The sequence below is a fragment of the Rhipicephalus microplus genome, unplaced genomic scaffold, assembly GCF_043290135.1.
Source record: "Rhipicephalus microplus isolate Deutch F79 unplaced genomic scaffold, USDA_Rmic scaffold_14, whole genome shotgun sequence".
Classification (NCBI taxonomy): domain Eukaryota; kingdom Metazoa; phylum Arthropoda; class Arachnida; order Ixodida; family Ixodidae; genus Rhipicephalus; species Rhipicephalus microplus.
The window spans coordinates 8,623,128-8,636,472 of NW_027464587.1; the positions used below are offsets into that span (position 1 = coordinate 8,623,128).

Genomic DNA, 13,345 nt, shown 5'->3' on the forward strand with positions numbered 1-13,345 from the left:
GGGAAGATGTAGAAAACAGATTGAAGATGGAGCTCGGAGGCGAGGAAGAAGAAGTAGCCAGGGGCACGCTCTGCATATTTTTTTTTATTCCTGTTCTGTTAACAATAAACCGAAGATGTATCGGTCCTGCTGTCTCTCTGGTCCTTCTGAAACATCCTTCTTTGTGTTTAACAAGTGACAGTTGTTCGTTAGCGTTCAACCCGTGCAGTGTTATTTTCGTGCGTCCTTTGTGCTTAAGTAGAGCCTGCATGTACAGAGTTGCTTGCTGTTGTCTGTGTAACACTGTTGCTATACCCATGGTCTTTCAGTACTTTTTCTGGTCATGAAACTTCCACGTCCCTCAATGGGAGAGCTTCATATACTGCCCGCACTTTCTGCGGCGCTGGGGTAGTTATTAGGGGGACGAGGAAGCCGGCTGTTCTGCTGGCCGCCATTAGCAGACTGTTGGCGTGGAGTGGTGGTGGTCGCTCTGATCACCCTCCTTTTTTGCTTTTCGGGGTCGCATGGTGTTGACAGCGATGCCCAGCACTGGCTCGTCACAATTTCACAATTTGTAAGCTTACCTTCTGCATTCATTTGGCCACCCAAATGATGCATCAGCAGGCTGGGAATAGGACGTCCATTAAAAAAAAAAAAGTGAAGAAGGGGAAGTGGGTGGAGTTCACACAGAAAGTTTGGGAATCGCGGGAGTTTGCAGAAGTGCTGACTCGGTTAAAGCACAATAATGTAACATTATTAAACTCCCACTGTGTGTGGGATATGTGTAGTGAAGAAGTTTGCAGCTCTTCAACTTGGTTTTATTGTGCATGGCATTATTGCGTTCCATTCCTATTTCAATGTGGCCCAAAGCAGCTGGGGATAGTGCACAGCTGGGCAGCTGACCTCCGCTGAAAACAAGAAAGCTGGAAAAATATTATGTGCAGTAAGCAATTCTAGCTCTTGGGCATTCTATGGAGTCTTTGGCAGCACTGAAGAACACACGAACTAATGACAAAGCTAGATCCAGAAAACGGCAGCAGGAACAGGAAGATACAAGCTTGCAATGAAAAAAATCTGAGTTTTGTGTGCCAGAGCAGACAATTTCACAAGTGAACTTGTCTTCAAGGCCAGAACCTTCCGGTTACAGCCTTCAAGAGGATGGTCAAAATGTTGGTTCAAGCATACAATCCCTGCTTACTGATCTTTACATCTGGCAACACTACATGTCTAATAATGCTATCAGTTGTCCGCATGTGTGTGTGAGAATAAGCTATAGAGCTACGTATCTAATAACCACTGCAAAACCAAGGAATAAAAGGGACTGACTTAATTCAAATGTGGCATTTACATTATAATAAGTATGAAATTTCTTCTGCAAGGTGACATCACCTTCTGTGTTTGTAATATTTGTCAAGTCTATCGACAATCATGAGGATTGGCTAACGAATTTGAGTGCAGCAACAATGTTACAGAAACACAAATGGACAGCATAGTGTTAAAAAACAGTTTATACAAGTGAGGCTTGTGCTGAATGACTCGAATGCAATGGCATGAAACAATGACTGGTCACAGCCACGTTTAAATGTCATGAAACCATACCTACCGTGCCACTGACTCACAAGAGCAATGAAGAGAAGGGGGCAGCAAATCGAAAGCTTTGTGACACTTGCATACAAACTGAGTGGGGAAAGTTGTTGGCATCACTACCCCCACAAGCTTCGGTTTGTCATATTACCAACTTTGGCAACCATCATGCAATTATAATGCATCACTTTCTTTTATATGCCAAAAGGCATGCATGAGAAGATACTGCAGTGAACATGTAGGCTAAGAATCAAGGAGAAAGCTACACAAGGAACTGCTTTGCACCAAGAATTACCAGCTCTACAAGAGCTATAGCTTAACACCTTGGCAGGAAATGTAATAGAAACAAACAAATGGCTACAGTATTTGACAAATGCTACGGAAAGTACAAAACGAATCGAAACGAGACAGTCACGGTTACATGGGCCAGAGCGCACGCTCTCTGAAAGTTGGTCACCTGGCATCACCTGGGAAGCACTAGGAGAAATGCTTTCCATCACGAAGGCCAATCACATCAGCCCTCCCCTTCTCCCGTCAAACAGTGTGCAACCAACCTGGATGCATAAGATACCCACCACAAAGAAGTACTCTGGCAGACGATAGGATAAAGACCCCAAAAAAAACACAGCTGCAAAGGTGGACACATGGGAAGGGTATAATAACAAGAGGTAGGCAACATACAACTGAACGTGGTGAATAAGACATTCAAATTACTAGGCCGCCAATAAAGTGGACAACACATAATTAGAACAAGGTCACCGTGATATACACGGCAGAGCACACATCGTGGCCAGACTGCTGCAAGCTGGCTATCCAAAGGCATCCCTTGCACATTAATAACAGTTTTGCATCCTGCAACAAGCCATCATCTCCTGCTGGCTTGGCAACAACGGTCCCGACGATGTCTTCGGTAGCTATGTACCCACCTGCAATGCAATAAGAACAATTGACGATTGATATGTGGGGTTTAACGTCTTAAAACTACCATATGACTATGAGATAAGTCGTATTGGAGGGCACCAGAAATTTCGACCACTTGGGGTTCTTTAATGTGCACCCAAATCTGAGCACACGGGCCTACAGCATTTTTGCCTCCATCGAAAATGCAGCTGCCGCAGCCGGGACAAGAAGAACGAAGCCCCCCCCCCACCCCATTCGCTTTTAGAATCATTTAACAATGTTGTGGATAAGCATGTTTCACGAATACATTTTCTTATTGTGTGGCACATTATATATTAGTCGGATGAGTCATTGCATCACTTGCATGTAAGAAGGGCAACAGTTAAAGGCAATATTCCTTTGTGGTGTTGCTGTGTAGCACGAACCTACAGCGATGTAGCCATGAGAATTTTTAAAAATGGTGCCGTAATAGCATAGCTATACCAATTGCAGATCGAAATGTAGTTCTTGCTAGTTTCCCTCTTTGATGTGTTCTGTTCAACAGCTCGTATCTCCTCCTTATCAAACAAGAGTCTAGAGCACGCTATCACACCGACAGGTTTTTGTGAGATCATTTTACACCACTGGTATGAGCTGGTTGACTGATACCGAAGGCCTGGAGAGAACTGCCATTTTAAATTACTTAATGCTCACAGCAAGAAGCACTGCCACACTTGATGTTTTGATTGTGGCTGTGTTCTCACCTCAAAGCAGACATTTACTTGAAATAATGAATGGGTACTGCAACACTTTGAGCATGGTCAGAAAACGCTGCCGATTGGTAGTCGCCCAGGTGAAAATGTGTAACTGACTATCTAAATGGTTTCAATGGGCATTAACTGGGAATAAACTGAGAACAGTTGGTCCCAGAAGCAAGTGGTTCCGGTTACAGCTAAACCGATTTCAGCTGGGAATCAATGGGAACAATTTGACCCAGTTGCAAGTTGTTCCAGTAAGTAGCTCGCCCCAGTTACAGCTCAACTGGCCGCCGACGTGGACCATGACCAGTTGAACTGGAAGCTGTTAGTCACAGTTATGTTCTAACTAGAAGTGCGACATGTTCTGGTTGTACGCTTCTTCACAAAGAAAGATGTATGAAGAAGAAAACGCATCGTTGGCAAGCAACATCGCTGGCACCTGCTTGACCGTTGCTCTGTCCCGATCGTGTCTTCGTAGGGCCACCATCGCAACACACGCCAATAAACCCCTTTTCAATTGGTGGAGGGTGCTGACATTCGCCGTCACCTGAACCTGGGTGCTGCCATTCGCCGTCGCCTAAACCTGGAGTTGCGGAACTGAACGCTATTTCCCATCATGGCCACCAACAACGCGCAACGTGGCTCTTCTATTCCATCATCCAGCAACCCCGACGTTCTTCGCTAGCGAGAGCCCAAGGTCTTTAGCAGAGCTGATGAGACCGACGTGAAAGACTGTTTCACTAACTAAGAACTGATGAGCCCAAACAAGTAGGATGATGCGGACAAGTCGACAAACCTCATCTTTTACCTCGCTGACGTAGCCGAAATGTGGTATAAAAACCACAAAAACGACATTACGACGTGGTCCATCTTCGAAACATCGTTTGCCGACGTTTTTGGCCGACCCGCTGTCCGCAAGTCCAGAGCCGAACAACGCTTGCGGACTCGCGCACAGAAGCCAGCGGAATCGTTCACCAGTTACATCGAGAAGACCTTAGTGGACTTTGCAACCATGTGAACACCACCATGCCCGAGTCGGAGAAGATTCAGCACATCCTCGAAGGGATAAATGACGGCGCATTTCAGATGCTCCTGGCTCGTAATTCTTCCACCGTTGCGGATCTTGTCACTTTATGTAAAGTTTAGATGAGAAAGCAGCGTGCCCTGACTCGGCCATTTTCCTCACACACCGACTCGCTCTCCGGTCTTACTTCTGTTCCCGATCACTTGCCAACCCTGCAAGCGATTAAAGACTGTGCATGAAGAAGTAGCTCGCCAACTGTTGTTGATTCCCTTCACGCAGCAGCCGCCGTTCTCTATTCTGCCCTCACCACTCCGCGACGTTATTGCCGAAGAGGTAGCTCAGGCTGTTCCCGTCGCTGGCCACCAGCAGCCTGTGGCTGCGCCTCTTACGTATGCCCAGGTGGTATGCAGCAGATCCCGCCAGCAGCATTTGCCACCCATGTCTTCAGTTGCTCCCCACTTTGCCCCTTTTTCGACACCTTGGGTCGCACTGCAAATCAGCAATTCCTGACGCACTCCTGACAACCGACTGATCTGCTACGCCTGCGGTACTCCAGGACACGTGGCACGATATTGTCGCCGTCACTTCCAACCACCCCACAACGCTACTCGGCCGCTACCATCACAGCCCATGCACCTACCTGCTCCCTATCCCTCACTGTAGTATGGCTGCACTACCGTTCCCGAGTCTCACCCTCGTATTCACAATCGCACCTTGACTCGACTTTCACCCTTCACTTGACAGAGTTGAGCACTGCGCCGCTGCTCGGCTGAAAATGACACTGGGCTACTCAAGAACCGCAGCAGATTACCGCTGATAGACAGCACCTTGCTCTGCCTAGAGATGGCACTGCCATCGGCTTTCTCAAGTGAAGGTGAAGCGTTGAGTGAAGGAACGTTCTTGAATACGAGGGTCAGTCACCCAAGCCCCAATTTCAGACTCACTCTCCCCGCTCCCCGTCTTCTCGCAGGCGATCAATGCGTCCTCGACCAGCTTCCTCCAACCGGAAAACTGAACGCCGCAGTTCCAGAGGCAAGAACTGCGCCGTCGTCAAAATGCTCAAGTCCTCACACTTCACGTGCTAACGTCGTCGCCATATCTGTCGATAATGTTTCTACCTTTGCCCTCGTCGACAGAGGTGCTGCCGTTTCTGTTATAGCCGCCCAACTCTGCCGCTCCCTACGAAAAGTGACCACGTTGCTCCCTGGACTATCGCTTTGTACTGCTAGCGCACAACCAGTTCGACCTCTCGGCACTTGTACGGCCTGCATATTCATCCAAGGCTCTATGTACGTTGTCAAGTTTATCGTCCTTTCGGTGTGCTCGCTTGACGTTATCCTCGGGTGGGACTTTCTGTCACATCGTCATGCGGTCATCGACTGCGCACGAGCTGGAGTTCAATTTTCGCACCTGTGTGACGAACCTTTGCACGAAACTCTTGAGCGGTCCCCAAAACTCGTCGTGCGTGAAGACACTGAAATTCCGCCAGCCTTTCTTGCCGTTGTACCTGTTTGCTGCGAAGACCATAACGATGCTACGATAATGTTTACACCTTCCGTCATTTTTTATGAGCCGCAGAGCCGTTTCCTTGCCTTTCGCTACACTTGTCGCCACTGCTGGCCGAAGCAATATTTTCGTCCACAACACCCTGTCTGCACCGCTTACGCTACTTGCCGGCGAATGTCTCGGTCGAGTAGAGTACCTCGATTCTTCTTTACTTCTTAACATGCCAGACGAATCATGCAGTAGCGCCTCGACCGAACTTCATGCCCTTTCCCCCCTGGAATGCTCGTCAAGTGACATCTTCTCGAGTTCTATCGCCGACACCTTAAGTGCTCAAGAACGCGCCGAGCTTCTTAATCTCCTCCAGCACTTCGCGAATTCATTTAAAATTTCTCAGCCGCGATTGGGTTGCACGTCCGCAGTGCACCACTACATTGACACCGGTTCGCACCAGCCATTGCGTCAAAGACCGTACCTTGTCTTTGCTGCAGAACGTCACGTCATCAATGACCAGGTCGAAGAAATGCTACGCCGTCGCGTTATTCAACCATTGCACAGTCCTTGGGCATCTCCTGTCGTTCTAGTTCGAAAGAAGGATGGATCAATTTGATTTTGTGTCGACTACCGGCGATTAAACAAGGTGACGCGGAAAGACGTCTATCCATTATCGCGCATCGACGATGCCCTTGACAGCCTCCAAGGAGTTGAACTCTTCTTTCCCTTAGACTTGCGATCTGGATACTGGCAGGTTCCTATGGCAGAAGCTGATCGCCAGAAAACTGCGTTCATTACACCAGATGGCCTGTACAAATTTAACGTAATGCTTTTTGGGGCTTTGTAATGCTCCTGCCACGTTTGAACGACTCATGAACAACACACTGTGTGGACTGAAGTGGTCTGTGTGCGTATGCTACCTCGACGACATTGTCCTTTTCTCTCCCGATTTTCCTATGCATCTGCTTCGGCTCCAACTGGTACTGACGTGTTTAACCAACGCTGGGCTCCAACTAAACCTTAAAAAGTGCCGCTTCGCCGCGCTAGAGCTATCCATCTTAGGGCACATTGTGTCCAAGAATGGTGTTCTACCCAACCCTGCAAAACTGCGAGCAGTCGCTGAGTTCTTGAAACCTACTACACTAAAAGAATTACGTAGTTTCGTTGGACTATGCTCGTACTTTCAGCGCTTCGTTCAAAATTTTGTGTCGATCATGTCACCACTGACCAACTTCCTACGCGGTGACGCAGACCTTTCACCCTAGTCTCCTGACTGCGACGTCGCGTTTGCCACGCTCCGTAGTCTGCTAACATCTCCTCCCATTCTTCGTCATTTCGACCCAACAGCTGTAACGGAATTTCACACAGACGCTAGCGGGGTCGGTCTTGGCACTGTCCTCGCCCAACGCAAGCCGGGCTACTCTGAGTACGTTGCCCCTTATGCGAGTCGCACGCTCAACTAAAGCTGAAGCCAATTACTACGTCACTGAAAAGGCGTGCTGAACGCTAGTGTGGGCGCTTCGCAAGTTCCGCCCTTATGTGTACGGTCGGCCATTCGAACTGGTAACGGACCACCATGCACTTTGTTGGCTCGCCACATTGAAAGATCCTTCTAGTCGCCTAGCTCGGTGGGCACTGCAAATTCAGAAGTACAACATTTGCGTCATCTATCGCAGCGGACGCAAGCATTCTGACGCAGACGCCCTGTCCCGTTCCTCTTTACCTCCCGACTCGGCCTGCGGAACCACTGGTACCAACTCCGTCGCATCTCTCGACCTCGACTCCTTTGCCAGCGAAGAACACAAGGACCCGTGAATCGCTTCCCTTTTTGACTATCTCTCTGGATCGTCAACCACTGCGGTATCACGATCTTTCTGACGTCAAGCTGCTCATTTCGCCATTCGTGATCGGCTGCTACACCGACGCAACTACGCCCCTGAAAGTCGTAAGTGGCTCTTGGTTGTCCCCCGCAGCTTGCTATAACAAATATGCGCCTCCTTTCACGACGATCACCAATGTGGCCATGCCGGAGTTTTCGAAACTTACGAACGCATTTGCCATCGCTTCCACTTGCGCGGAATGTATAATTTTGTTTGAAAATTCATTATGGGCTGCCCCGACTGTCAACGCCGCAAATAACCACCTTTCCACTCGTCCGGTGTACTTCAATCGCTTTAAATCTTTCAATCGGATCGGAATTGATCTCTATGGCCCTCTACCGACAACATCAGATGAAAAATCGGCGGATCATAGTCGCTGTGGACCATTTAACACGATACGCTGAGACCACCACCCTTCGAAGTGCCACTGCGCGGGGCGTAGCGTCCTTCGTCCTTCATCGCTTCATAGTACGACATGTTGCACCTCGAGAACTACTAAGTGACCAAGGTCGAGCCTTCCTATCAGAAGTCGTCACGGCTCTGCTTTCTGAATGCAATGTTGTTCATCGCAAAACCGCGGCATACCACCCGCAGACTAATGGGCTCACAGAGAGATTTGACCGCACCCTCGGCGATATGCTCGCGATGTGTGTGACATATGATCATACTGACTGGGATCGCATTGTTCCATTCATCATGTTCGCATACAATACCGCGGCATAGTCTACCACTAGATTTTCACCTTTCTTCTTTACGGCTGCCAACAATCGCACACCATCGATACTCCCCTTCCATACCGTCCTGACGCATCTGAATGCCCATCTGTGTCCGAAGCTGCTCGAAAAGTGGAAAAGTGCCGTGAGCTCGCACACACCTTTAAGCCACAAGAACAGCCGCACCAGAAAGAAAACAACGCCGACTCTTCACGAAGCCACAGCTATTCCCCGGGATCACTTGTATGGCTGGCTGGCTGTTCCTTACCAAACCCCTGGCTTTTCCTCAAACCTCATCCTGAAGTACGAGGGCCCTTACCGCGTTTCGGAGCAAACTTCGCCAGTGAATTTTCTCATTGAGCCACTTCCCCCCTCCGACGACATGCGCCGGCGTGGACGTGACATCGTCCACATCACCCGCCTTAAGCCACATCATAGCCCTCTGCTTCCAGACTCTTAGGTCACCAGGATGGCTCTTTTTCGGCTGAAGAAAATTGTGAAGAAGAGAATGTATCGTTGGCAAGCAACATCACCATCGCTTGGGTACTGGGTTCTGGGCTTCTCTCGCTCGCCTCGTGCTGATCGTCGTCGGCATCTGCTTTACCGTTGCTCTGTTCCGATCGTGTTTTCATCGTAGGGCCACCGTCACAACACACGCCAATAAACCCCTTTTCAGATGAAAAAAAAAGTTGAACTCGATTGTAAAATTGTAGTAGGGCATATAGGACGATAAGAAAATGAGTATGTCATGATTTGTGAATCTATTACAGTCGAATCTCGATAATTCGAACTCGAAGGGGCCCGAAAATATGTTTGAATTAAAAGAAGTTTGAATTAATGAAAGCTGAATAAACGGAGGGCAAGTTTCAGAAGACTTACATTTATTCACAAATAACAGGACATTCGTTATTAATTTATATAATTGGTGATGCGTGTCTGCTCACGTTTGCCTTGCAGCGAGTCAATCAATTTCACACGCAGCTTGCAAAGCTCTCCTGGCAAGAGAAGTTGCGCGCGGAAATGTCCAGCGCCGACACATTCTAAAGACGACAAAACAATGACAGCGCCGCAGCATGGCCAGCACGTGACAAGAAAGGAGGAGCGTCTCCACGCGGAGAGAAGCAGATCGGCAATAGACCGAGGTAAGTCACAGCAGGACGTCCCCGGTGCACGTGCAAGGCGGTGGTTGGCAAAACACTCCCGCCGGTGGCCGAGTGAGGTGCAGTCGCTCGGCAAGTTTTTTTTTTTCTTTTTGAAAGCTTAATCTTGATATCACAGTGGAAACATTAGCTTTGGTATGTGTAAGAACATCTAGGTGTGTGGTACAGTGCGTGATGAAATATTTGCCACTCTGGCTGGCTGTTTATCTCTGAGAAATGAACACACGTGGCGGCCTGTGCGAGCAACAGCGGCATCGTGTTCGAAAATGTGCAGTGTTGATTGTGGCGTGTAGTGTGCGTTGACAGGCACCGACAATATTGGTTCACCTTTATGGACAGTGAAACTGGAAATATTTTGCGCTGTGTGTGCAGTGTGAATAACGTGATGCATCCTGTTTGCGAAAACACTGGTATTCATTGTGGGCCGATTGCAGTAACCGCTTGTTAATGGAACTTCACAATCTGACATTTTAGTCAAGGTAAGAATGCATTTGACGCGACCATCTACGAGTCGGTACATCTCAGCGTTTGCGCAGCGTGCAGAAAAATAAAAGTGCATGATATCCGGGTGATATATACGACTACGCATGAGCATGTTGTAGCGATGCCAAATCTGCATGCACGTTTCACCAAGGCTATGACTTGTATCATCGGATAGCTGATATATGCTAATGTAAACAGCGAAGATTTTCGATTGTTATCTACTTTGTACTTTTAAGGCTCGATCCTTATGAAGTGACAATGCGCATTAGAAGTTTGTGTATCAAGCCTAAAGGAGCAATATAGGTATGAAAACACGTTATAGGTATTAAATGCAGCAAGGTAACTGTGCCAGATAATAATTAAGTGGTTGGATTTTACATCACATGAAATTTCACTGGGTTATTGAGAAACGCAGCAGCAGAACTTTACTTTAATTTTCACGAGGATATGTAAACCTCAGCTAAACGCATGGCAAGAAGTGCTTTTTTTTTTCATTCATCTCCGATCAGACTTTTGCGCAATGATTGAGAATTTTATCCATGACGTCATGCACGGCAGCTCGAAACCATGCTGCCGGCAATGCTGTACGTCATTTAAAACTGCATTGCACATGCCCCGATGGAAATTGAATAGGTTCCCATCCAGGCCATGCAAATATTTGTCGAAGTGCCAGTCACAATATAAATTCAAAATGTTCCCTTTCGAAACAGATCAGATTTTTTTATGGCTGCCATCAACGTGGGTGAAGCCCACTGCATGCTAGTCGCGTCTCAGTACTCTAAACAAAGTTTCTCCATCCATATATATACGACGAGCAAATTTCCACACTGTGAGCAGTGGCTCTTCTGCCAGCCCTTCTTTCAAAAGCTGTGACTTTAGAACATGGCAATGTAGAAATTTCTGCCGAAGTAATGCAGACACGCAGCTCTCTATGGAGAAAGATGCCTCTGGCGGAACTTTCCTGCCAACCAGCACCTGCTCGGAGAGAGGTTATGGTGGGTGGCGTGACTGCAGTGATATCACACTGTTTACAAACAGGGAGAGGTCTACTGAGAAAAAACCAACACTCCACGGCAGCTTTTTTTTATTGCTCTCTTCGGGCGCGTCGTTGAAAGGAGAAAGGGTATGTGGCAGAAACGGGAAAGGCGAAAGCATGGCACCGGCACGTGAGAGACCCCCCCCCTCAAGGCGCAGAGCCATGCTCCCACAAGGGGCAAGCAGAAGATAGTGCCTTTTCTCTTTCCTTCAACCGCACATTCATTCGACCCAGTGACAGATTTTTTTCCCTCTCTCTGTTCGTGCACGGCATTGGAAGGAGAAGGGTCTTTGCATGGCAGGAACGGAAAAGGGAAAAGCGTGGCACGGGCGCGTCGCAGATCGGCATCTGAGAGAGAGAGCAAGCACTCCACCGCAGCCTTTTCTTTCCTTTTCATTTCCTTTGCGCGCACCGTTGAGGTGTTGCAGGTGCCGCCACAGGATTGGACAGTGTGCTGAAAGCATTTTCAGAGCGCGGTATGTTCGAATTAACCGTCACAAGTGCTTGTGCGTTGGAATTACCGAACGTTTTCGCCCATTGGAATACTTATAGCTTTGACCGGACCTCATCGCGAGTTCAAATTAACTGGAAGTTAATTCGAAGAAAATTAGACTATATACTCATTTTTATCCTCACCAACTGTGCGTTGTTGTAACCTCACAGACTACTAGAATAATAGTATAGCAAAATATTCAGTTGCACAAGTGCGCAAGCACATTGCATTCAAACATACGCTTGTTTTAGCTTCAGTAATTTCAACTGTATTAGCTGTTGCCAATATTTTTACGTCCTTCACAGTGACAATACTGTCACGGGGTCGTGACGTGGCCGAAGACAGGAGACTTCGTGTTGGGATTCAACTGTTTATTTGGGTGAACCTGTGCCCAGTAAACGGAAAGTCCAATTACAGCAGCAGTCTTGCACAGATAGCAGTCTCGGACTGATAGCGGCGAACGGAGCGTCGGCCTTCGTTCAACAACTGACAAGCGGCGAAGCGCGTCGGCATTTATACTCTTGCCGTCGAATGTTCTAGCGTTATCGCTGGCGGTGGCGTAGGTTCTATAACAATCTGTACCGTTCGTACAGTGGACGTGATCTTATCGAAATGATCTACTACAGTCCGGAACGTTCTCGAAAACTGCAGGCGCGGTTTGCGCTGAGAATCGTGTGGTGTTTTGGGACGATAACAAAAACTTGGGGAATGGAACGTGGCATTGCCCCCCTCTGAAAAAAGGCATCGTCCCGATGCTTTAACTAAAGATGAAGGTACAATAATAATGCAAGAAAGTACAATGAATAAATTACGATACTGTTTCAGTTTGTTAACGCGCATGAAACGGCTTGAGGCGCGCGACATGGACGACTTCAGGTCGCGATCGGCGTCGATGAGAGTTCGTGATGCCGTCGGGGACAACCTCGTAATCAAGTGGGCCGAGATGTCGAACCACCCTGTACGGTCCGAAGTATCGTCGCAGAAGCTTTTCGCTTAGTCCACGTCGGCGTATCGGCGTCCACACCCAAACACGTTCACCGGGCTGGTATTCCACGAAGCGTCGTCGAAGGTTGTAACGGTGGCTGTCGGTCGTCTGTTGATTCTTGATACGGAGACACGCAAGTTGTCGGGCTTCTTCGGAGCGTTGAAGGTACTCGCTCACATCGAGGTTTTCTTCGTCGGTGACGTTGGGTAACATGGCATACAGCGTCGTTGCCGGGCTCCTTCCGTAGACCAATTTGTATGGAGATATCTGCGTCGTCTCCTGCACCGCCGTGTTGTATGCGAAGGTCACATACGGAAGAATGGCGTCCCACGTCTTGTGTTCGACATCGACGTACATTGACAGTATGTCGGCGATCGTCTTGTTAAGCCGCTCGGTGAGGCCGTTGGTCTGTGGGTGGTACGCTGTCATCCGGCGGTGGTTTGTTTGGCTGTATGCCAAGATCGCTTGCGTTAAGTCGGCAGTGAATGCGTCCCTCTGTCGGTGATAAGGACCTCCGGGGCGCCGAGACGTAGGACGATATTTTCGACGAAGAACTTAGCTACCTCGGATGCACTGCCTTTTGGCAGGGCTTTTGTCTCGGCGTAGCGGGTGAGGTAGTTGGTAGCTACCACAATCCACTTGTTTCCGAAAGCCGACGTCGGGAACGGCCCTAGTAGGTCCATACCAATCTGCTGGAAAGGTCGGCAAGGTGGATCAATTGGCTGCATAAGTCCTGCTGGCCTTGTCGGCGGTGTCTTGCGTCGCTGACAGTCCCGGCATGTCTTCACATAACGAGTGACGTCGGTGGCAAGACGTGGCCAGTAGTACCTTTCTTGTATCCTCGCGAGCGTGTGAGAAACACCGAGGTGCCCTG

The 13,345-nt window shown here is 48.6% G+C and overlaps 1 protein-coding gene across 1 annotated transcript in view; it reads right to left on the bottom strand.

The window, feature by feature from the left end:
• Positions 1-2,202: 2,202 nt before the first annotated feature.
• The window catches only part of Ras85D (GTPase ras-like protein 1), a 314,926-nt gene continuing 303,783 nt past the window's right edge, over positions 2,203-13,345 (bottom strand). Inside the window, exon 9 of the mRNA XM_037432124.2 lies at positions 2,203-2,489. The gene's annotated coding sequence lies outside the window, so the exon portion shown is untranslated. The remainder of the gene's footprint in view (positions 2,490-13,345) is intronic.